At 38.6% G+C, this 24,873-nt stretch overlaps 1 protein-coding gene across 3 annotated transcripts in view; it reads left to right on the forward strand.

Annotated features, from left to right (window-relative positions):
* LPAR1 (lysophosphatidic acid receptor 1) overlaps positions 1–24,873 on the forward strand; it is a 133,919-nt gene that overhangs the window by 21,821 nt on the left and 87,225 nt on the right. The window contains exon 1 of one of the 3 annotated variants that reach the window (XM_029921080.1): positions 23,881–23,937. The exons of the other annotated variants lie outside the window; for them this stretch is intronic. The gene's annotated coding sequence lies outside the window, so the exon portion shown is untranslated. Of the gene's footprint in view, positions 1–23,880; positions 23,938–24,873 lie in introns of those variants that run through there. 3 annotated transcript variants of the gene reach the window in all.

The raw sequence follows: 24,873 nt of genomic DNA on the forward strand, positions 1-24,873 counted from the left end.
TTGCATAGAGCTTAGTTTGAATACAAGAAAATGTGACAAAATTCTAAGAGTGAAACTACAGAACTTTCACAGAAGCTACAGGGTGAATCCAACTGGTGTGTCCTGTACAGTCACAGGAACCGCCTTTTTCTGTTCCTTGGTATTTCCTTCTCTCCTCTTTTGGTAGGTTCCTTCCAATCGAGCAGTTTCTCAACTTTTTACCACTTCCCTCCAAGGATCAAGTGTGAATAAACAATTGTTTTAGGCTATTTATTTCCCCCAATTTAGCCCCTAATAGTCAGCCCCTCTCCTCATTCTCCTACTACATCCAGGTACTATTCTCTTTTTAGGGACAACCTTGGACTGGAACCAAGAGAAGAGATTACCATTACTTGGTCCTAATCCCAAATTAGCCATTAGCTGAAACCAGTTTAGATTGTACTGGCCTTTTCATTTCTGCCTTTCTGGACTGACAGAAGGTAGAGGGCGTGGGAGATTGGTGGGGGGCAAAGGCACAGTAATTGAGCAGTCATAGGGTAGGGCGTCAGTTCTCACTTATTACTTTGTATCCCAATCACCAGAGAGTGTATTTAAGATGCAAAGTCCCAGGCCCTCTGACAGTGATTCCCTCCCATTCATGAAATCTGGGAAGGATCCACGATGTGGCATTTATCAGAACACCTGGGCCACATGTTCTTGGAGAAACAATGGGTTTCAGGACTCTAATTTTTATAATTCTTAGGTTAATAGTCAATAGCATTTTTCGAAGCTGGGCCCATTTGAAATGGCGATTCTACCAAATCGTAGACTTCATTTCATTGCAGTTATGTTCTCTAAACACCTCATATATGAAAATTAACATGAGTGCAAGTGAGAGCTTCGTTTTACCATATTTTGGCATGGGCGGACCCATCCAGCAAGGGTACTGTACTGTCGGTAGTTTTAGGTGCCACCCTTTGAGAATAGCTGTGTTCTGAGTGGAGAGAGAAAAGGAGTTCTCTGAAGGGTCTGTGAAATGCATTGTGAGAAAGGAAAGAACGAAAGAAATGGATGACCTGATCACTACTTCATCTGCCTGCTACACGTTCAAGCGTTTGAAGGGTGAGATTCAGTTCAGTTACAGAAGAGCAGTTGGATCCCATGGATGGGCTTATCAGTCAGGATGACTTGAACTCCATATACCAAGAGAGACTTTCTAGCCCAAGGACTTTATGGCTGGCTTTGTAAGGTAGTGAGCTTCCCATCATTGGATGTTTACAGCAGCTATGAGAGAATGTAGATGAGTCTGAAGCATTGGATAAGAGATAGAACAAGATGACCTCAGAAATTTCCTTCCAACTGGAAGATGCTATTAATTTTATGCACAGCACACTTAAAAGTTCTAGGACACTATACAAGAATTCAGAGCTAAAGACGACTAGGTAAACTATCGTTGGTCGATTGATTATACACACATACACTTATGTACACTGATGATAAGTGCCAGGCTAGTTTGGGGTTGCCTTTGAAGTTTATTATTTGCAGGTGTAGAAGCTCTTAGTTTTCGCTTGTAATGTTTCTGGAAGCAGAGTGCTCTCTTGAACTGTCTTTGATGATTTGATGTTTATACATCAGGTCTGCTGTGAATTTGGAGAGCACTGCAGACTCACTCCTTGAAGAGATCAGAGGAAGACTGACTGGATAGAATAAATTAAAAGTTTTGTTCTGAGACTTTGTATTCCTGTTCTTTGGCTAGGGATCTGCTTGTAGGAAGAGAGGGAGAGTCATGACATTTTATGTGAACTCAACCAGGCAATGTGAGGTTTTCCTGTCATTAACTAATAATAATGCATATTTGAAGTCTCATGAAAGTATGGTACCACTGATCTGAATCTTTATTCCTGAATAAATTAGAAATTAAAATCTGGTTTCTAGTTCTAAGGCATTATATACCAACACACAAATGGTGTATCTGATGCAGATTTTGATGTCATTAAAGAGAATTGACAACTGCCATGCATTATTAGCTTTGCCCCCTTTTCTTGGTTTCATTGGTCTTTTCTCCTTATATTGAAAGGCCCTAGTAAATGTTGACTTTTCCCTTCTACATGCCAATAATTGTAAAATTTTAACGTGTCTTAAGATAGATGGTTTTGGTTCCTGTCTTATTTTCCTGGTTCTCATTTCCACTGCTCTGATTCCCAAGACTCAAAATTGGGGCCAGATGTGTGTCAACATTGAGAAACCTTGACTGGCCCTCTTGTTCTCTCCCTCCCCTGAGAGTCATGCAAGAAGGAGACTGCGCCACCAGGGACAGCCACTGTTAACATTCTGTTATTTCTGCCCGCTTCCCCTGCAGGCTGCTTATGAGCTCTGCCATATTGCGGTGTGCTTTAAAATTTTAACATTTAAAGGCTCTACTTTCCCATAACGTTTTAAGTCTCTACAGACACTGCATATAAATGTGGATACGCCGCATATTTGTTTTCAATTTTGATAATTTTAAAATGGCATATACTTGCACAAAACTCTACCAGAATTCTAAGACACCTGCTTCACCTGTGTATCCATATGCGTATGTTAATTTATTTCTGTATTTCGGAACAACAAATGGAAATGCATAAAATGTAAACAACCTTAATAACAAATGAAAATTTGTAAAATATAAAAATCATAAATCACATAGCAACTTAGCACCTATAAGAAAACCACTGTTAAAATACCAACTCTTTTATTCCATCTATATTTATACATATAATTTGTTTCACGGATTGGAAACTGTAGGTAAAAATCATTCAAACAAACTAAAAATATTAGCTGTTAACATTTTGGCGTGTTTCCTCATGCACTCAAACACATAAATATGGTCAGCATTATTTTAAAAAGCTTTAGTAGCTTTTCTTCTTACAAAAGTGATAAATATATACTTCAGAATCCCCAGAAAAGATTAAAAAGCATAAATTAAAATTTTTTCCACTTAAAAAATAAGCATAAACTAACCAATTTAAGAACCACTTCTTCCTGCGTGCCTGTGTGGTGGCTCAGTCAGTTGAGTGTCTGGCTCTTGATTTCAGTTCAGGTCATGATCCCAGGGCTGTGGGACTGAGCCCCGCGTCAGGCTCTGCACTGATTACGGAGACTGCTTGCAATTCTCTCTCTCTCTCTCTCTCTTGCCCTCTGCCCCCTCCCTCAATTGCACTCTCGCTCAAAAACCAAACCAAAACCTCCCAACCCCCCAGTTCTTCTAAGGATGTACATGTCTGTAAACCTACACTTTTTAAAAATGACCCTAGAGCATATACTACTTTGTATATGTGTGTTTTTTTTTTTTAACTTTAGGAATATAGCAAACATTTTGGTGTCAATAAATGCTCTGTTTTGGTGTGGATTTCTTTTAGATTTTGCTCTTTCTTGAATCTTAGAATTCAAACCTATCACCAATTCTGGGGCATTTTTGTGCATTGTTTTTTTGAATAACAGTTTATTCCTTTTTGTCGGTCTTCTGGTTCTGGATCTCCATTTAAATATTTGAAACATTTTTGATATCTTTCCTACCTCTGACTTCACTTTCAAATTTAATCTGCCTGTTTCTGTCTTCCATTCTGTCTTATTTCTTTGTAGTAGTGGTCCCATTTACTAATGTTCCTGTTGATTGCATTTAATCTGCTATTTCATTCACTCATTGAGTTTCTAGTTTGAAATACTGTGTTTTTCACTTCTAGAAACTGAATTTTTTCTGGGGTGCCTGGGTGGCTCAGTTGGTTAAGTGTCCGATTTCGGCTCAGGTCATGATCTCACAGTTCGTGGGTTCCAGCCCCATGTGGGGCTCTGTGCTCACAGCTAGCTCAGAGCCTGTGGCCTGTCTTCAGATCCTGTGACTCCTTCTCTCTCTGACCCTCCCCTGCTCATGCTCTCTCTCTCTCTCTCAAAAATAAATAAAAACATTAAAGAAAAAAAAAAAGAAACGGAATCTTTTTCAGAGTTGCATGGTCATTTTTAAATATATCACACCTTTAATATATCATACATTTAATATATCCTCTTTGTTAAGCATATGAAACATTTTTATTTTATGGGTTTTATTAGATAATTCCATTATCTATGGATTTTGTAGGTGTGACTCTACTTTTAATGATGCTTGTATGTGTTGGCTGGCTTCCTCATGTGTATGTGATTTTTTAAATGAGATCTCACGCTTCTAGGAACTTTTTCTTTGGGAATTCTTTGAGAACTCAAAGTGAGTCAATCAGTTCAGAAGGGCGTCTACTAGATGCCTTGAGGCTGGGAGTCCTGTCACATCAGTTTAAATGTGCAGCTTGAGCTTTCTTGAGTGGCCACATAGGTTGTGTGAATTCAAGCCTCAGTCTGTTACATATTAAAGAGAAGTGTCTGGATGTAAATTCTCAGGGGAGACACTCTTCTACTTATATTCGAGTCTGAGACAGTCCTATTTCTTTACACACTTCCTATGTGATATAGGTTAGTATCCCCCCCAGTCCCCTGTTGTGGAAGAGATGTCTCAAGTTTTGGTAGAGGTTTTTGATCTGACTTCCATTTTTCACTTGCTTGCTGCCTGTGAAAGTCAAAATTAGAAGTCACCTAGGATTGGGATGTAACTGGTTACTAGGTTCGATGTTCTTTCGTCTTCACTGATTTCCTATGATGTTTTGCTTTCCAAGAGGTTCATGACTTTTTTTGGCCTACTTGGCTCTGCATCTATGAAGGCAGGTGTGTGTGTGTGTGTGTGTGTGTGTGTGTGTGTGTGTGTGTGTGTGTGTTGCATATGTGTACACATACTCAGCAGTTTTAGATAACTTTGTACTGGAAGGGTGTTCAGGGCATTTTGTCTTCAGAATTCCTGGCAAGTCTAAAGTGGGACTTTTTAATAGCAGAACACATTTTATCCTTCAACTATATTTTTATTTACTTAAATAATCTCCTTCCTTGGAACCTTAGGGTTGGCTTCCAGTTTCTCTGTTATAAACATTGTTGTAATGGATGTCCTTGTATACTTGTCTTAGCATAAGTCATTGGTGATTTCCCCAGGATAAATATCTTGAGGCAGAATTGCTAGGTCAAAGAGTATGCTTGTTTGGTTTTTGATAGATGATACCAGAGTCCTCCTGAAGGATCAGGATGATTGTTCCATATTGAAACTCATGATCACAGCACATGAAAGTGCCATACTTTATCAATACTGAGTGTTCGCTCATCATTTCTTTGAAAGGTGAATTATAACTTCTTCTTATACTCATTGACTATTTGTATTTCTCATGTAAATTTCTGTTCATGTTTATTAATCGTTTTTCTATTAGGATGGTTATTTGTGGTTTATTTTTTATTGTTGAAGCTATATCTTTCATATATAATTCTTTTGAATCAGTGGCTTTTTGTATGATGTAAAACATTTTTTCAGTGTGCATTTCCTTTTTTTAATGTAAAGAAGCTTTAAATGTTTTGATAGTCACCTCTATCAATCTTTTATAGTTTCTGCTTTGAAATTATGTTAAATAGCCTTCTCTTTCTGTACAATTATGTAAATGTTTTATTATGTTTTAGGCTTGTTAAAGTCTTTATTTTTCATTGAAAATTGTATTTGTTTATGTGATGTAAAGATCTGTCTTTCACCTTAGACCACTGCGAATTTTTATTCATGTTGATTTGCCTTGGTACCTATTTGGAGATATGAGTTGGATAAAGCCAAATTATTTGGGGCTTTTTTTAATGTTGAGGCCGTAGCTTTTGGAAATAGAATTGACGTAAGAATGGAATTGGTAATGTAGATGTTTATACAGGCAATGGTTATCCAAATTCAAAATAAAAAGAGCAGGTGAGTGTGTGAGGAAGCAGGAATGAGCTGGGGGATGTGCTAAAGAAGGTTAGGTAAAATGCTTAACCACCATAGGGTCATCTTTCTACCTAATTTTGTATGTTTGTTTCTTTGTCTTCCTAGTGACCACTGGAAATAGAATGTGTGGGGTTGACCAGCAAGACTCTTGCATTGTTGGGGTTTGCAGTGATTTGAGAAAGCTGAGAGAGAAGTCTCTGTTCCAAGCACTTTGTTTCTTGTGTGATGGCCTTTTGTGTGTATTGGGTGGTCAATAAACATTTGTTGCATGGATGAATGAATAAAGGAGATTCACTGGTTAGGAAATATAGTTAAGTTGTATTTAAATACTTTGCACTTCGGAGCAAACCAGTTCTTTAGTTCATTCTTCATTTCTCATGGCCATATGTCCTCATTCATTTTTCTTTTCATTATTCATTTCATTATTGAGAATTGTCTATCTGTCAGGCACACTGGACACTAGTATAGAAGGATAATTATGGTGCTGATTCTGTCCTCAGGGAGCACAAAGTCCAGCAGCTGTGTCATAAATGAATAGAGTTTAATGTGATGACTGTTATCTCGTGTACAAGGTGCAGAGAGGATGGCGTATACCAGGGTGCACCAACTCTCTGCTGGTGGTGATGTGTGTGTGTGTGACTTAAGACGGGAACTTCTGTGACTGGATAATGAAAAATAAAAAGGAGTTAACTTTGTGGATAGGTAGTGGAAGAGGGCATTTTAATCAGCGAAAATAGAAATAATACAGTGTTTTCTAGGAACTTTAAGTGGTTTGGTTGGTAAATAATGGAGGACTTGCTTATGCCTGAGGCAGAAGCCAAATTGGGGGGGTCTGTGGAGTGTGCAGAAGAATCTGAGTTTGTCTCCTCCCTCCCAGTTCTTAACAATTGAAAGGATTTCCACAGTTTTTTTTTTTTTTTTTTTTTTCAGATAGATCACTCAGGGAGGCTACATTGGAGAGGGTGCAGAGAAGTGAAATAAGATTAGGGGTAGGGATTCTTGCAATTGTCTAGGGGAGATGACCGGAACTAAGTGGGTGACAGCGGGTACTGGAGAAGAGAGAATGGATGTGAATCTATTGGAAAGCGTTCTCAGCAAGATTTAGTGGCATGCTCGAGGTAGAAAATAGTAAGTTGGATTTGGGATATATTAACATTTGAGGTCCTTAAATTATATATAGGTCAGTTGGAGTGTGGGAGGATGTTCTGGAATGAGGGTGCATATTAAGGAGGCATCAGCCTACAAATGTCTGTGGGATCCACTGATATGGAAAAGCTGGCCTGGGAAGAGTGAGCAGAAGGAGAGTAGAAAAGGGCTAAACAAAGAACTCAGGAGTGCGCCGGCATTTCCAGAGAAGCAGCAGAACAGGATCTTGCAAAGATGTCTGAGAAGGAGCTGTCAGAAAGCTGGTTAAGAATCAAGGGAGATGGTGTCATGGGTAGGGCAAATTAACAAACAAAAACCAGTGAGTAACGATGTAAAATTCCTTATCTAAAAACACAGAAATGTCCTTATTTAGAGGAAAGTGATATTTTCTTAAAACTTTGAGTGATGAGGGCAGAAGCCATAGTAAATCATATAAGAATGCAAAAACAACACAACTGTTAGTTCAATACTAGTGGCCTTAAAAAGAGAGGGTGGTGGAGGGGACAGAGACAGGGGAAGAGGAAAAAGTAGTAGGTGGGGTTAAGGGAGGACTTCTCTGTTTTCTTTTAAAATATGAATCATGTTTTTATTGAGGGCTGGGAATGGAGGTGAGGACAAAGCTGAAGGTACAGAAGAGAGACTAAAAATGAAGCAAACTTCAGCTCAAAACTAGATATGGCCAACTGAGGACTAGGATGGATGGGGAGAAATATCTCGCAAAGTCAGTGTTGGCCAAAATTGGTGACTGTTAGTGTCACTGGAAGATGAAGGTTTTCAAGGCATACATTTACAAGTGCTTATGGGCACAAAGCTGTCCACTGGGTGTATGATAGAACCTTGATTAGGTCTTCATGGAGCATTTAGTTGGCTGTTTCCTTCTCAGGCTGAATTTTTGGGATAAACTTTATTGGAATCATTAATGGGACTTTGACATTTCTAACAGTTTGAGAACACTGTATAAAAACAACAGTTGGCATGATGTTCAAAGATCTGTCAATTACTACTTTTGGATTATTGTTTAGCCTTATTCTGGTTTCTATCACACTCTTATTTCTGTAAGCCACAAGGACCTGAAATACAATCAGAGGTGTTGGGGAATAATGAAGATATGTGGCTTCAGCATCTTCCCTTCGCTCCCACAAAGACTGGGTTAGTTTTGGGGCGCCTGGGTGACTCGGATGAGTGTCCAACTTCAGCTCAGGTTATGCTCTCATGGCTCATGAGTCTGAGCCCCACATGGGGCCCTCTGCTCTAAGTGCAGAACCTGCTTTGGATCCTCTTTCTCTCTCTCTCTGCCCCTTCTCACCTCTCTCTCTCTCTCTCTCTCTCTCTCTCTCTCTCTCTCAAAAAATAAATAAATATATTAGAGAAAGAGGGTTAAGTTTTCATACTCTAGCTCACAGACGGGTGCCTTCAGATGGATGGTGCTCTTGGGAAGAAGAAAGAAAGGAAGCTTCTGGTCCTACCACGTTGCATGGACACTGGGGTGACTCTGCCTGTTCTGTGATTGCTGCCACTATTTAGTCTTTGAATCCCAAATACTAGTTCCTTACTCCATCCCCCTGAAAAAGAAGGAAGTTTTCTTTCCAAGTAGGAAAACTCTAAGGCGTTCTCAGAGATGCCTGCACATTTAGTGGGTGGCACTTCCCACTAAGCATATTTATATTCGCTTTTCCCAGAGGAAGGGCTCTAGGTGGTTTGTGTGCCATCCTGCTTTTCTCACGTGGGCCGGCCTTTTTCTGAACGAGTACCTGTGAGTGTGGACTGTGAACGCTCTTCTATCTTGGAGTATTCTGGCTTGCTCGTTAAACTCTAGGGGTTGTGGCAGCCATAGTCTGTCCTTTTCTTTTTGAGAATGTATCTCTGTGGTTTAAATACTTTCCTATTGATTCCATGGGACATAGGGATTCCACTTATTATAAATGGGCTCCCAGTGAGCTACTTGGGTTTCCACAGTTCCTGATCTATAGGTTTCCTGCAACCAACACTCCATATTATATATTTTTTTAATGTTTATTTTTGAGATAGAGAGGCAGGGAGGGAGGGAATGAGAATGAGCAGGGGAGAGGTAGACAGACACACACACACACAGAATCCAAAGCAGGCTCTAGTCTCTGAGCTGTCAGCACAGAGCCTGACATAGGGCTCAAACTCAGGAACCGTGAGATTATGACCTGAGCCAATTAACTGACTGAGCCACCCAGGCGCTGCCCCCCGTCCCCCGCCCCCAACACTTCATATTTTAAAGAGAACTCACACACCCCTCATGCTTTAGACTTTGGGTAGACAAATATTTCTAGAGCCTGGGCTTTGTATTCCTCTTTTACTGACAGTTTTAATTGCTTTGTTCTATTAGCCTTGGCAGGAATAATCCTATCTCTATTTATGGCTTTACATCCTCTGGATTATTTAACTTTGATTAGGGATAAGAGAATGAAATCTATTTGGCTCTCCAAAGCTGATGGATATTGATTTGCATTTATCGTCTCTGTTCTCCTGTTGTTAGTTTCCCTTGTGTGACACTTTTTTCCATTTTTAAAGATAAGTTCTTTCTGAAAAGGGTTCTGGTTTTGTTTGATTAGCTTTGACACACAGTGAATATTGTCTGATAAAATTAAGTTTATTTTGCCTTAAAGTAACTACAACACCTACTCCAGTATTACAGTGATTTATTGTTTAGTGTGCAGAGTGAGGCAGCTTAGAAGTAAGTTCGAAAGTTGATTTCTCAAGGAAATTTTACAAGGACAGCATAATAGAGGAATGTAGATGAATATGTAATTAGAACTTACTCCTTTTAAGGAATTTACTTAGGACAGCTCAGTATGTCCATGTACTTACTGTAATGTTTTAATGTATTAACACTTTGATGTATTAAAAATGAGGAAATACAGTGAACAGAAATAGTAGATTATGAGCTTATTATCACTAACACTCTTAATGTATACGTTGTTCTAGCTAGATTTCATTCTGACATCAGAATGACAGAACTCTCTGGAGACTATATTTTGTAGAAGAGAATACTCCTACTTCAATTTTCATTAAAAAGTAATAAAGCTTTTTTCACACTTCACAATTTTTGTGGATGGCATGCCAGCACTGTCCAGTAGGAATGTTTGCAGTGATGGAAATGTTCTATTTTTGCACTTTCCCCATTAGGACCCATGACCCTCACATCGGATAGCGCAGGCCCTGACTTTGGAGTTAAAAACCATCCCCTGTATGGAGCTGTATGGCTCCAGTGGTTTCAAAAGGCTTTTTCTGTTGGGCAGGCACAGTTCATGCTCAGGCATAAGAATATGGCTGAAGGAGTGGAGCAGGACTTGGTGGACTCGAGTCCGGCCTCTCCCACTAGCCACATGCCCTTCCACACTGAGCAGATGGCACCACTGGCAAGGATGGTTCCCCCGATTTCCTCCAGGGGCTCTGTCCCTTGACTGCTGAAATGGAAGAAAACCCTGGTCCCATACCCCAAAGAAGTCTCCCCACTCAAAGCGGGGCCCATTCTTTCCCAAATTATAAATCAATATTAAGAGACTTGCTACCTCTAGTAATAGACAAGGAAATTCTTCATGTTAGAATTCTTCCTGTACCCAGATCTCTTTAGAACAGCCTTGGGTTATTCCACATCTGGGAGGCCATGAACCTGCCAATAGATTCTTTATTGTACTTGCTGACTTACGAGAAAAGTTCTTTGCACAGAATTAGAATTGCCAAAAGTGATGGGAGAAAGGGGGAATAGTGGATTGCTGCCTGGTTGTTTTTAGGCGGCAGAGCTGCACGGTACAGGGCTGTTCCCTCTTCTCTTTGGCACCCGCTCTTCGTGCTGGGAGGGGATGCCGGGGGGGTGGGGGGTGGGGAGGATGTCCTCTCACCTCTTACTTCTAGTTCTTTTTCAGCAAAGCATTCACTGGACATTGACCTTTTCACTTAGCTCTACCTTCACTGTACTTAGTGGGTATCACTCCCAGGATTTTTTTTTTTTTTTAAATGGAGACTGTTATTCTTGGTTTCAGAGCCATGTTGAATTTTTGCTGCATTTTAATTGGAAATTGGGTGGACACATATCAAGGAATTTGGGCTGATGTCATCTTTATTCAGAAGTCAGTTTATGACCTCTTGCACAATTTATTGATTAACCAAAGCTTTTGATCCCAATGAAATGGTTCTTAAGTTGAACTGACTGATCTCAAAGAATTTAGACTTCAGTGTTTAAGAGGGTAGATAACAGCTGCCTCGAGAATCATGTAGTATATAGGAATTTTCTTTTGAAAGATCAAATTTCATTTCCAAGTGATATAAAACCTATCTGTGTCCACGTCCCTCTTTTAAAAAATTTATAGTTAATAACCGAAAAAAAACCCTTTGTATGAACCAGGTATTTCCTTTACAGTAGAGTCATAGTATAGTCTCCTGCTCATGAACAGGAAATGAATTTAAGAAGCCTCAGACCTGTTGGCTGATCTTTTCTTTAAGGAGAGCTTGCTGTTGACTTCATCCATATGAAAGCTGTTGCTTTTGGCGTACACCTTTCACCATTCAGATGGACAGCATTAAATCGCTTCATTCCACAGGTCAACTCATATAGTGGTGTGGTGTGTACATTTTCAGCTCTCTTATTCTTGTGGATACACACTGGGATTGAGTCCTGCTCAAAAATAACACATTCTTAGCAGCTTCAATAAGTATGTTTTGTCAATGTTCAGGATTTATAAATGGTAACAACGGCACTCAGATCTTTTCATCACTGGTCTCAGGAGTTTCAATTAGTCTTTACTGAAATAATTCAAAAGGTCCTTCCTAAGAAAATTTCTGGACGTCCTCATAATTGAATAGGTAAAGTAGTCCTCATCCCCCCACCCTTTTCTAAATTTAAATTTTAGTTAACATACAAAGTGATATTGGTTTCAGGAATAGAATTCAGTGAATCATTGCAACAAATGCCCTCTTTAGTATAGCACTCATCTAGTCCATCCCCCAGCTCCTCCCTCCACCAACCCAAAGTTTGTTCTCTGTTATTAAGAGTCTCTTGTGATTTGTTTCCTTCTCTTCCCTTTTTGTTCCTTCCCTTGTGTTCATCTGTTTTGTTTCTTAAATTCCACATTTGAGTGAAATAATATGATACTTGTGTTTCTCTGATTGACTTATTTCACTTAGGATAATACATTCTAACTCCATCCACATCCTTGCAAGTGGCAACATTTCATTCTTTTTAATGGCAGAGTAATATTCCATTGTGTGTGTGTGTGTGTGTGTGTGTGTGTGTGTGTGTGTATACACCACATCTTTTTTTGGTAACTTTATTTTTTAATTTTTTTAGAATATAACACTATTTTTTTAACATATACAATTATTTTCCATCATTTACAATATAGTAGTTACAATGACACTCCAAATGGATAAGCAAAGTAAAAAATCAGAACCCCAACTTCTATTTCATGTAATTAGACTTATACAGAAATTAGAAGGTTAAGTAACAACTAGTTAATCACCTAATTTCACAGCTATCTGAAGTGGCAATCATTAGATAGCAGCTTATCTATGATACATTCAAGATAAATGATACAATTTATTACTTGCCCATAAGCTAAAACACAGCCTGCTTAACATCTTGTTTTTTTAATCTATTCATCAGTCAATGAACATTTGGCCTCTCTCTATATTTTGGCTGTTGTTGATAATGCTGCTATAAACATTGGGGTGTATGTAACCCTTCAAATCTGTATTTTTGTATCCTTTGGGTAAGCACCTAATAGTGTAACTGCTGGATCATAGAGTTCTATTTTTAATTTCTTGAGGAACCTCCATATTGTTCCCCAGAGTTGCTGCGCCGGTTTGCATTCCCACCAACAGTGCAAAAGTGTTCTCCTTTCTCCACATCCTCACAAACACCTGTCCTTTCTTATGTTGTTAATTTTAGGTGTGAGGTGGTATCTCATTTTGCTTTTAATTTGTATTTCCCTGATGACGAGTGATGTGTTGAGTATCTATCTTTTCATGTGTCTATTAACCATTTGGATGTCCTCTTTGGAAAAGTGTCTATTCATGTCTTCTGTCCATTTCTTAATTGGGTTATTTCTTTTTTGGGTGTTGAGTTTGATAAGTTCTTTGTAGATTTTTAGATATTAATCCTTTATTTGATATATCATTTGCAAATATCCTCTCCCATTCTGTCAGTTGCATTTTAGTTTTGCTGACTGTTTCTTTTGCAGTGCAGAAGCTTATCATCATGGTGAAACCCTAGTAGTTGGTGTTTGCTTTTGCTTCCCTTGCCTGCAGTGTCTAGTAAGAAGTTGCTGCGGCCAAGGTCAAGGAGGTTGTTGCCTATCTTCTTCTGTAGGATTTTGATGGTTTCCTGTCTCACATTGAGGTCTTTCATTCATTTTGAGGGTTTTTTGTGTATGACGTAAAAATCATTGGTCCAGTTTCATTCTTCTGCATGTCACCATCCAGTTTTCCCATCACCATTTGTTGAAAAGATCATATTTTTTTCCCATTGGATATTATTTCCTTCTTTGTTGAAGGGTAGTTGACTATATAGTTGTGGATCCATTTCTGGGTTTTCTGTTTTGTTCCATTGATTGAGGTGTCTGTATTCGTGCTGGTACCATACTGTCTTGATGATTGCAGCTTTGTAATATAGCTTGAAATCTGGAATTGTGATGCCTCCAGCTTTGCTTTTTTTCCCCTTTGGCTATTCAGGGTCTTTTCTGGTTCCATATTTATTTTAGGATTGTTTGTTCTCACTCTGCAAGAAATGTGGGTGGCATTTTAATAGGGATTGCATTAAGTGTGTAGATTGCTTTAGGTAGTATAGACATTTTAATGATGTTTGTTCTTCCAATCCATCAGCATGGAATGCTTTTCCATTTCTTTGTGTCCTCTTCAATTTTTTTCATAAGTGTTCTATAGTTTTAAGAGTATAGATTTTTTACCTCTTTAGTTAGATTTATTCACAGGTATCTTACTGTTTTGGGGAGTGATTTCTTTTTCTAATGCTTTGTTACTCATGTATAGAAAAGCATCAGATTTCTACACATTGATTTTTATATCCTGTGGCTTTGCTGAATTCATGTATTAGTTCTAGCAATTTTTTGGTGGTGGTCTTTTGGGTTTTCTACATAGAATATCTTGTCATCTGCAAATAGTGGAAGTTTGAATTCTTCCCTGCTGATTTGGATGCCTTTTATTTTGTTGTTGTTGTTGTTGTCGTCTGATTGCTGAGGCTAAGGCTTCCAGTACTATGTTAAATAGTAATGATGAGAATGGACATCCTTGTCTTATTCCTATAGGGAATAAGCGGGGGAAAGGGTCTCAGCTTTTCTCCATTAACAATGATATTAGCTGTGGTTCTTTCATATGTGGCCTTTATGATGTTGAGGGATGTTCCATCTATCCCTACTTTGTTGAGGGTTTTTATCAAGAATGCATTCTGTGTTTGTCAAATGCTTTTCCTGCATCCATTGACAGGATCATATGGTTCTTATCCTTTCTTTTATTAAAGCAGTGTATCATGTTGATTTACTTGTAAATATTGAACCAGCCCTGGAGCCCAGGAATAAATCCCACTTGATCATGGTGAATAATTCTTATCATGTAATGTCGAATTCAATTTGCTAATATCTTGTTGAGAATTTTTGCGTCCGTGTTCATCAGGGATATTTGCCTGTAATTCTTTATTTAGTGGGTCTTTGTCTGATTTTGGAATCAAGCTAATGCTGGCAAGTAGTCCTCAGTTTGGATTACAGTGTAACTTACTTTAGTTTTTTAAAGAAAAGATGATATTTCCTTTTTATGCCTAGTATCAAAAGCACATGAGCCGTTTTTTAATCAATAGCTCTGAGCACTTACACTTCAGACACTTCGCAGAGACTGGAGTCCTAAGTTATCTACTTTCTAGTTGTATCAAAGACCGTTTGAAGGAACAATTATATATTAAAAGAACAATTCACTGAGTGGTTCTCAAAGTGGAGTCCCTGGTGCAGCCCCACCAGCATCACTTGAGATCATGTTACTAAGTGCAAATTGTTGCCCCATACCAGACCTGCCAGATCGGAAACTCAGTAGGTTGGCACTCAGCCATCTAGTGCTTGTACCAACTCTCCGATGAAATCTGGGTGTTGCATGCTGTAGTTTGAGAACCACTAGCCTAATACAGTAGTTAACACATCTGGCTTTCAGCCTAGGCTCACTTTGGGCACTTGTTAAAATACAGATTCTTGGTTCACACCCACACAGTTTTTATATTCGGTGGCAAAGCCTGCTTTGGGAACCTCTGCTCTCAGCTTGCGTCCTATTTGATCACTCAGTAGTATACATGTAGAATATACTGCATTGTCTGTAAAGACCAGTGTCTTTAAAGGACTCTGATTTAAGATAGTGGCTTGTAATGAGAGACTTACTTCAGAATTACTTAAGAATACTTTTAAAATGTAGGTGACTGGAGTCTACTAAAAAGCTCTGGTTAGGGGTGAAGACAGGTGTGCAATCTTATGTATGTTCCGGGCTTAAGATTCTCAGCCCTCTGAAAACCATGGATTTTTAAAAACAATTTTATTTATTTTTTATTAAGTTTTTAATGTTAATTCCAGTGTAGTTAACACACAGTGTTACATTAGTTTCAGGTGTACAGTGTAGTGATTCAACAATTCTCTGCATGACTTGGTGGTCATCATGGTAAGTGTGCTCTTAATCCCCTTCACCTATGTCACTCCCCCTGTTGGTGACAGGTTTGCCTCCCTGTTGGTGACAAGTTTGTTTTCTATAGGTAAGAGCCTGTTTGCTGATTTCTCTCACTCTCTTCCTTTTTCTCATTTGTTTCTTAAATTCCACAAATGAATGAAATCATATTTGTCTTTCTCTGACTTATTTTTTTTAAAAACATATATTTAAAGTTTATTTATTTATTTTGAGAGAGTGAGCAGGCGAGGGACAGAGAGAAGGAGAAAGAATCCCAAGCAGACTCCACTCTGTCAGCATAGAGCCTGACATGGGGCTCCATCTCACCAGCTGTGAGATCATGACCCGAGCTGGAATCAATAATTGGACACTTAACCTACTAAGCCCCCCAATGCCCTGATCCCCCAGCTTTTTTGAGATATTATTGACCTATAGCATTATCTAAGTTTAAGATGTACAACATGATGATTTGTGAATTTATATTGCAAAATTATTACCGTAATAAGGTTAGTTAATGTAACCAGAATCTCACATAATTATCTTTTTTGGTTTTGGTAGTCATGACACTTAGGATCCATTCTCTTAACAACTTGCAAGTGTGTAATACAGAATGCTCATTGTAGTCTCCATGCTGTACAGATCCCCAGAACCTAGTCAATTTATAGCCTTTGACCTATGCTTCTCCATTTCCCTCACTCCCTGGCCCTTGGCAATCCCCATTCTACTCACTATTTCTGTGAGTTCACTGTTTTAGATTTTACATGTAAGTAAGGGTATGCAATGTTTGTCTTTTCCTGTCTGACATACATCATGTAGGATAATGCCCTCAAGGTCTATCAACGTCACCAAAGGCAGGATTTCCCCTTTTTACAGCTGAATAATATTCCATTGTACATGTATACAACACATTTCCTTTAGCCATTCATCTGTCCATGGATAGTTAGGTTGTTTCCGTGTCTTGGCTATTGTTAATGTTGCCATGAAAATGGCAGTGCAGATATTTCTTTGAGATAGTGATTTTATTTCCTTTAGATATTAGCACTGAAGTAGGATTGCTAGATCATGTGGTATTTCTGTTTTTAACTGAGTAACCTCCATACTGTTTCCACAGTGACTGCACCAATTTACATTCCCACCAAGAGTGCACAAGGGTTCCTTTTTTCCCACTGCCTCTTGTCTTTTTGATAATAGCCATTCTGCAGGTGTGAAGTGGTATCTCATTGTGGTTGTGACCTGCAGCTCCCTGATAATGAGTGCTGTTGAGCATCTTTTCAGGTATCCATTGGCCACTTGTATCTCTTTGGAAAAATGTCTACTCAAGTCCTTTTTTTTTCCATGCTCTATTTTTAAAATCACATTTTTGTTTTTGTCATTGAATTGTATGAGTTCTTTATGTATTTTAGATATTATTCCCTTATCAGATGGATGCTTTGTAATTGTTTTTCTCCCATTCTGTAGGTGCCTGTTCGTTTTGCTGATTGTTTCTTTTGCTGTGCAAAGCCTTTTTAGTTTGATACAGCCCCACTTGTTTATTTTTGCTTTTATTGTCTATGCTTTTGGTATCATATCCAAAAAATTGTTGCCAAGACCAAGTTCAAGGAGCTTTTCCCTTATGATTTTTGTCTAGTGGCTTTATAGTTTTGGTCTTATATTTAAGAGTCTTAATTCATTTTGAGTTAATTTTTGTGAGCAGTGTAAGACAGTACAGTTTCATTCTTACTTTTGTTCGTGGATGTCCAAATTTCTTAGCACCATTTGTTGAAAAGTCTATACTTCCCTGCACTGTATATTCTTAGGTCCCTTGTCATATATCAATTGATCATAATTAATCATTAGTTGTGGTCTTATTTCTCAAGACTTAATTCTGTGTTAGTTGCTTATGTGTTTGTTTTTATGTCAAAACGATATTATTTTGATTACTACAGCTTGTAATAAAGTTTGAAATCAGGAATTGTGTGCCTCTGTGTTTATTGTTCTTTCTCAGGACTGGTATTTGGGTCTTTTGTGGTTCCATATTAATTTTAGGTTTTTTTTCTATTGCTATGAAAATGCTATAGGAAAATTGATAGAGAATGCATTGAATTGTAGATGGCTTTTGGTAGCATGGACATTTTAATAATATTAATCCTTATCCTCAAACACTGGATATCTTTCATTTGTGCTTTCATCATTTTCAGCATATAGTTCTCTTTGCTGTCTTCGTCAAATAGTGATTTGTGTTTTGTTGTTTTTGATGCCATTATAAATGGGATTGATTTCTTTATTTCTTTTTGAGGTAGTTGGTTGTTCTTATGCAGAAACAAATAATTTTTGTTTATTGATTTTATATCCTGAAACTTTACTGAATTTATTCTAACAGATTTTTGGTGGGGGTCTTTGAGATTTTCTGTATATAAGATTATATCATCTGCAAATACAGACACATTTTCTTCCTTTCTGATTTGGATGCCTTTTATCTTTTTGCCTAATTGCCTTAATTAGAACTTCCAGTGCTATAGATAGGACTGGTGAGAGTGGGCATTCTTGCCTCGTTCCTGATCTTAGTGGGAAAGCTTTCAACCTTTCACTGTCAAGCATAATAATGTTAGTTGTAGGTTTGTCATATTTGGCCTTTATTATTTTAAGGTATATTCCTTCCATTCCCAATTTGTTGAGAATTTTTGTTATGAACAGATGTAGAATTTTGTCAAATGCTTTTTCTTCATATGTTTTTTGATGAAATGAGAGGATCATTTTTATCCTTTATAAATGTGGTTGTATCATGCTTACTGATTTGTGGACATTGAACCATCCTTGCATCCAGTGTTAAATTCCACTTGATCATGGTGTATGATCCTTTTAATGTGCTGTTGAATTTGGTTTGCTAAAATTTTGAGAATTTTTGCACCTGTGTTTATCAGGGATATTGATTTATGTTTTCTTGTAGTGTCTTTACATGGCTTTGGTATCAGGGTAATGTTGGCCTTATAAAATGAGTTTAGGAGTACAGTTTTTTGGAAGTGTTTGAGAAGGAGTGGCATTCATTCTTCTTAAAGTGTTTGGTAGAATTCACCAGCAAAAGTATCTAGTCCTGGCCTTTTCTTTGTAGGGAGATTTTATTACTGTTGCTATTTCCTTGCTCATGTTTGCTCAGGTTTTCTATTTCTTTATGATTTGGTCTTGGTAGGTTGTATGTTTCTAGGAATATATCTGTTTCTTCTAGATTGTCCAATTTGTTGGCATATAATCATTCAAACTTATGATTCCTTTTCTTATAAAACCTTCTGCAAGCTGGCTAAAACTTGTTTGGAGGTGGATAGGGTCCATAAACTATGTAAGTAATGGAATATCTGCTCTTTGCTTTGAAAGAAGCTCATCTGGAGAAACTCTCCCAGCTCTGGGTCCCTTTCTCCTTTGCATTTTCCTGCATACAATGGGTGTACTCAATTGTCAGTATCCTGGTTGTAAAAGAGTTAATGTTTTCCATTACCAGGCACTGACATAGGCAGTAGGGGAAATCTGGTTCATTTTGTTTCAAAATACACCATACCTCCAATAAGTACAAACAGCTGCAATGCGGGATTGGGGCCAAAAGAAGTCAGTGTGGTGCTGCGGACTCCAGCTGAGAGTTCATGGAACATGGATCTGAGATCAGGCTCCAAGACGAAACCATCAGGCCCCAGCAGGAGAAGAGTCCTCGCTTGTCATCCTGGTCACCTCCACAGCTACCACTCAAACAGGGATGGCTCTCTAGAGAAGTGACTGTTGCCTCTTCCCTCTGGAGCCCCTCAGCTGCAGCGGACTGAGCACACCACACTCAGTTTCCGGGAGCCCAGAACCACAGCAGTGCACAATGAAGAAATCTTGGAACACGAAGGATTTATAGATATGCCTGCTTATTTTATCTCCATGACTTGGCTTAAAACAGCAACCACACGAACCCCGGCCCCGCAGCACACTCCTTCCTTTTCAAGCCCCAGGAAGTTCTTGGTCAGGTAGAAACTGCAGCCGCTGAGTCTCTGGTTGTTTTTCCTTCTTCCAGATTTTTCAGGTAACATCAGTTTAGCGAAAACGGTTTTTCTTTTTCTGCTTTCTTTTATACCAGAATTCTCTTTTAAATTTTAAGCTTTCCCTCCTCTTAGGCTTAGCTTTTCTACATTAATGAGACGCTTTTCTGAATGACACTCTCCATTCTTTACATATTTGGATTTCCCCCGTGGTGTTTCTGGACAAGTAGGACAGCATTTTTCAGACCGATGGTTAGATGGTCAGAAGTCTTTCAAGTGGTATCGCTCAGCTGTTTTTAGGCCTCCAGCTGGATTTTAGGTCACATCTCAGGCATAGGAGTTTTGTGGCTACTTTGTGGTTTTATTATCTCTTTGCAGTTTATACAAAAGGCTTCTTTTCCTTTCCACTTTCTGCTGCTTTCATGATAAACAGCTTCAACAATAATTTTTAAAGACATCCCCTGTCACATTTAAAGCCCTTTTATAAAAGGACAAGACTTAGACTACCATTCATGTAAGTTAGGGAGGGGCCCTTTTTTTGTTTGTTTGTTTTCATAGTTACTAAATCTTTGTGAACCGAACAGGACCATTTAATTCCCTTTGCTCCACATTCCTGATTTCTTCAACAGGGATGATAATATTTGAAATGTTACTCATAAAATTGCTATATTAATGAGCGAGGCCAGCCTTTCCTTACTGACCTCTCAAGCTGGCAGAAGCAAGTCCCTGAATTCTCAGGAAAGGAAGGTATTTACATATCCTCCGCCCAGCTGGGAATACTTCACTCCGAGCACAATCCTAATCTTCTCGAGGTTTCCCTCTATACTTACTGTTCTCAAGAAGTCTGTTTTAAAGAGATATTGCCAGGAGGGACTTCCCTGAGGGAGAGTGGTGTATGTGGAGAACAGGAAAGGAAATTAAATTAAGCGCCTCATTTTTCCCATGGCAAAGAAGATAACTAGTATTGTGTTCAACGGGCTTTACCCCCCTGCCCCCCCCCCCCAAATTTTGGGCAAGATGTCTAAGTCTAGACTTAGGATGTACAGCTTTGTTTTTTTTTCTCCCCTCCCAAGGTAACTTATCTTCATTTTAATTAGAGATTAGTGAAGGAAACTAGGTTTCTTATTTGGCTCTTGGAAATTCAAGAATAAATAAAACGTTTGTATTTTTGAATAGCACGTTGTGGGCCAAACAGCATCTGGAAGAGATTATTCTCACTGGTAGGCAGAAGAAATTTCATAATCCACCATCTTCAAAGAACATGGTCCCTTGTCACATTTCTCCTATATCCTGGAAACAGAAGACGACTTAAGACCACATTGCTGAGGCATCTGCCTTTTTGTTTTGCGTTGCATGTAAATTTATCTCGTTGATACTACAGTACTTCTTTCACTTTGAAAATAAAGCAAACCTTGGTGGCATGATGCTGCCTGCACTGTTTGCTGTGGTCCAGACTTCTCCTTTTTCAAAAGACCTATTTGACTTTTGGCAACGTGCCTCTTCCACCCGGCCATTTGTCTGAGACATCTTTTCCTGTCTTCTCTAAAATCAGGCGCATGTGTGTCTGGAGTAGTCGTGTAATTTGTAACAGTAACTCCTGACCAGATTAAATGTTTAAAATTTTAATTTATTCTCAGGCCTGTCTATCCGTACGTTAAATGGTGACACAGGAACACTCCCTTCCAATTAAACACGGTTTCTTTTTGATGGTGGGGCGTCTGCCGCTCCTGCTTCTTCCCTCCTCACCCCACTCTCTCTCCCCTTTCAAACTTCCAGGACAGTTGCAAACAGAGTACAGAAGTTCCCAGGGACCTTTCATCTCACTGAGTCAGTTAAGAGTGAATTGCTGACATGATGCCTAAACACCTCAAATACTTTCTACTTCCCTGCTTACAGAGATATTCTTCACATAGTCACAAAACCACCATCAAAATTAGGAAAAGAATGTCACTATTGTATGTCCGCTAATTTTCCCATCTCGTTGGATTTTCCCCAGGTCTTCTCAAGAAGATCTTTTAAAGCAAAGGATCCTATCTCGAATCTTGAGTTGTATTAGTTTCTCGTGTCTCTTGTTTGTCTCCCTTAACATGGAGCAGCTCCTCAGTGTTTTCCCCCCTGCTGTGACCTGGTCTTTTAGAGATCACAGGAAGGTTACTTTGTAGCATGCCCCTCAGTTTGGGTTGGACCCGTGTTTCCTTCTGATTCAGTTCAGATTTTGAATTGACAGGAGTGTCACAGAAGGGATGCTCTGATCTTCTCATTGGGTCCTGTCCGGCGGCACATGTCAGTTTATTCCAGTTTCCTGTGATGTTCACTTGGATGACTTGATTAAGGTGCTGTCTTCCAGACTTCTCCACTATAAAGTTATGGATTTTCCTTTGTAATTAATAAGAATTTTGTGGGAAAGTATTTGGGTCTATGTAAATATCTAATTTCTTGCCAAACTTTTATTAGTTTTTTATATTAAAAGGAATTCATGGATTTCTGTTTTATTTAAAAGGCTATAAACTTAACCTTTAAAGGGTTATAAGTCTGTTATTGTCATTTATTTTGAAGTTTAAAATTTTTCATTTTGGCCCAGGAGGATGCCCTTCAAGGTAATTTCCTTTTTCTTTTAATGTATGCCCATAATTATTTGAGTGCTGTCTTATTTTCTGGCAAAACAGGATATTCTGAGTGATCAGTACCACCTCAGGGCTTAATAAATACATATGTATTATCTTTATATGTTTTTCCAAATGGGGGAGATATATAGATCTATAATTTCAATACAATTTAATGTTTATGGTATAACATTGTATAAATTCTTATCATGTAAAATTAAATTCTATGTAAACATCATTTTAATAACTTGATTGGCAAGCATTGTAGTACCAATGTTTAGATTGTTTCTGAAGTTTGCCATTCATGAATGATAATGCATTAAGTGTCCTTGTGGCAAAATCTTTGCCCTTAGTACTCCCATTTACTCTTTTCTTCCCTTTTCCCCTTCCCCTCACCTCCACTAATAGGACTAGATATGCTCCCATTCCTTCTATTCTAAGCCATTTGGGAATTCTGATTTTATTTCTTTTTTTATTTTAATTATTTTTTAAAAATATAATTTATTGTCAAATTGGTTTCCATATAACACCCAATGCTAGGAATTCTGAGTTTAGAAACATGCAGTTGCTCTTCAAAAAAAAAAAAATACCTTCTGTCTACTCCATTGGCTGTATTTGGCAGAGTCCAGTTTGGCCGGAGGCTTGGTTATAGAGGTTGTGATTCTCTTTGTCTTGAAACTTAGAGACTGTGAACACCCCGGAGTGGCTCAGAGGCTCCCTCCTTAAACATTCCTCAGTAAAATTATCTATGCTTTGCTTCAGGGTATTTCCTCCCTTAGATGCAAATTCTAAATCCCATTAGTCTTTGCCCTAGTCCGGATTTCTATGCAAATAGCTGAGGGTCCTGGTGTGAGATAGCAGGACCCAGAGCTTAGACCTTGTGGGCTTGGGTGGTGGAAAGAAACAGGGCAGTAGTAAGTCTGTCTCTTCTCCAAAGAGAAATTTGTCTTATATCTCAAGAGGATTTTCTCAGTCCTTTTAGTTGACTATTCGTCCTTCATTTCCATCCCTTCTCTCTCTGCTCTCTTGTGATTGAACACACTCACCCATTTTTCTCTAACTCTGAAGTCTGTAATTCTAGCCTATTCCTGATCCACTATTACTAAACTACACCCTCTCTCCCCATTTTCCAAGAATAGGACACAAACGAGCTTGAATTTGAGACTATATACAGATTATGGCCAACACATCTTTCACCTTCGTAGCGACAATGATTCCGTGATTTTTCTGCCAATTGTGTTCTGACAATTCGTTATTTTGACACATTTCAGGATGGTCTCTCTCTCTCTCTCTGTCAAGAACCCTTTTCAAAAGTGAAAACTTTATGCCTGTCAATACAGCATTTGAAGTCAGCATAGTGCGCTTATTTAAATAATTTTGGGCCAGTGTCTTCAATCTGTAGAATACTGGACTCTGAACTGATAAGATCCATGTAAATAGGGCGATTGTGATGCTTTTGTTTCTCCTCCTGCAGGCAGCCCGTATTCCTTCCTTGGAATGCGTCAGCTGAGTGCCATATGGAAAGAATGATAGACTTTTAGGCCAAATGTAGAATGAAAGGTCTGATTGAAAAGCTGGAGAAGCAAATGGAAAACCTGATCCTATATGTAGGAAAAGAAAAGACTTCAGAACTCGAACTATATTGTCTTCAGTGAATATATTGAAGCAAGATCTTGGGCCTGATACTTTGAAGAAGAGAGGAGAGTTTCTGCCGCCACAGGTAGAGATGGTATTTTAAAACAAAACATGAGGAAATGATTTGGTTTCTTAAGTGCTTCTCTGATTTCTTTGTTCCAACTCTGCATGCGAACCAGATGGACTGAGTGATCACAGCTTTCTTGGTCCCAGCTGGGCCATTTGCCGCACTGGTTTTAGGGGAGGCAGCGGTAAGGACAGGAAGTTCAGATAAAAAACGTAGCGTGGCCCCGTAGGCACTCTTTTTAGGCTATTTGAGCCTGAAATTCTCCTTTTATTGACTTTAGAATAAAAATATTGATTGACTCGCAAAAGGTGAAGAATGTTTTCCTTTTTCTTGTGATTTTTCTGGAGTTTTTATGATAGCTTATATGCATTTCAGTTTATATTCATAGCAATTTATGTGCATTTCAATTGTATAGCTGTTCTTTTAATAGTTTTAATAACTGCACTTAAAATTTTTTTTTTTAATTTATTTTTGAGAGAGAGAGACAGCATGAGTGGGGGAGGAAGAGGGAGAGAGAGAGGGAGACACAGAATCCGATGCAGGCTCCAGGCTCCCAGCTGTCAGCACAGAGCCCCATGTGAGGCTCCAACTCACAAACTGTGAGATCATGACCTGAGCTGAAGTTGGACACTTAACTGACTGAGCCACTCAGGTGCCCCAGTAACTGCATTTTTGGGTCTTGTTATGATCACAGGTATTCCGTGTTGACATTGACTCTGTTCATGCCGACTCTCCTGAGCACATTATTTTGATGTATCACATGATTAGTTGAATTATGTCAACAAGTGGATTTTTCAGGGTGAAATAGATCCTAATTATATTGAATAAAAGTGCCTCGTTCTTGCTGTTGCCAGTAAATGACAGTCTGGGTGAACATATACTTTTTGAGTCATCCTATATTTCTGACAAAATCATGAAATTTGCTCCCATCTTGTCTTGTGGTCAGGATGGTGG

The sequence above is a fragment of the Suricata suricatta genome, chromosome 13, assembly GCF_006229205.1.
Source record: "Suricata suricatta isolate VVHF042 chromosome 13, meerkat_22Aug2017_6uvM2_HiC, whole genome shotgun sequence".
Classification (NCBI taxonomy): Eukaryota; Metazoa; Chordata; class Mammalia; order Carnivora; family Herpestidae; genus Suricata; species Suricata suricatta.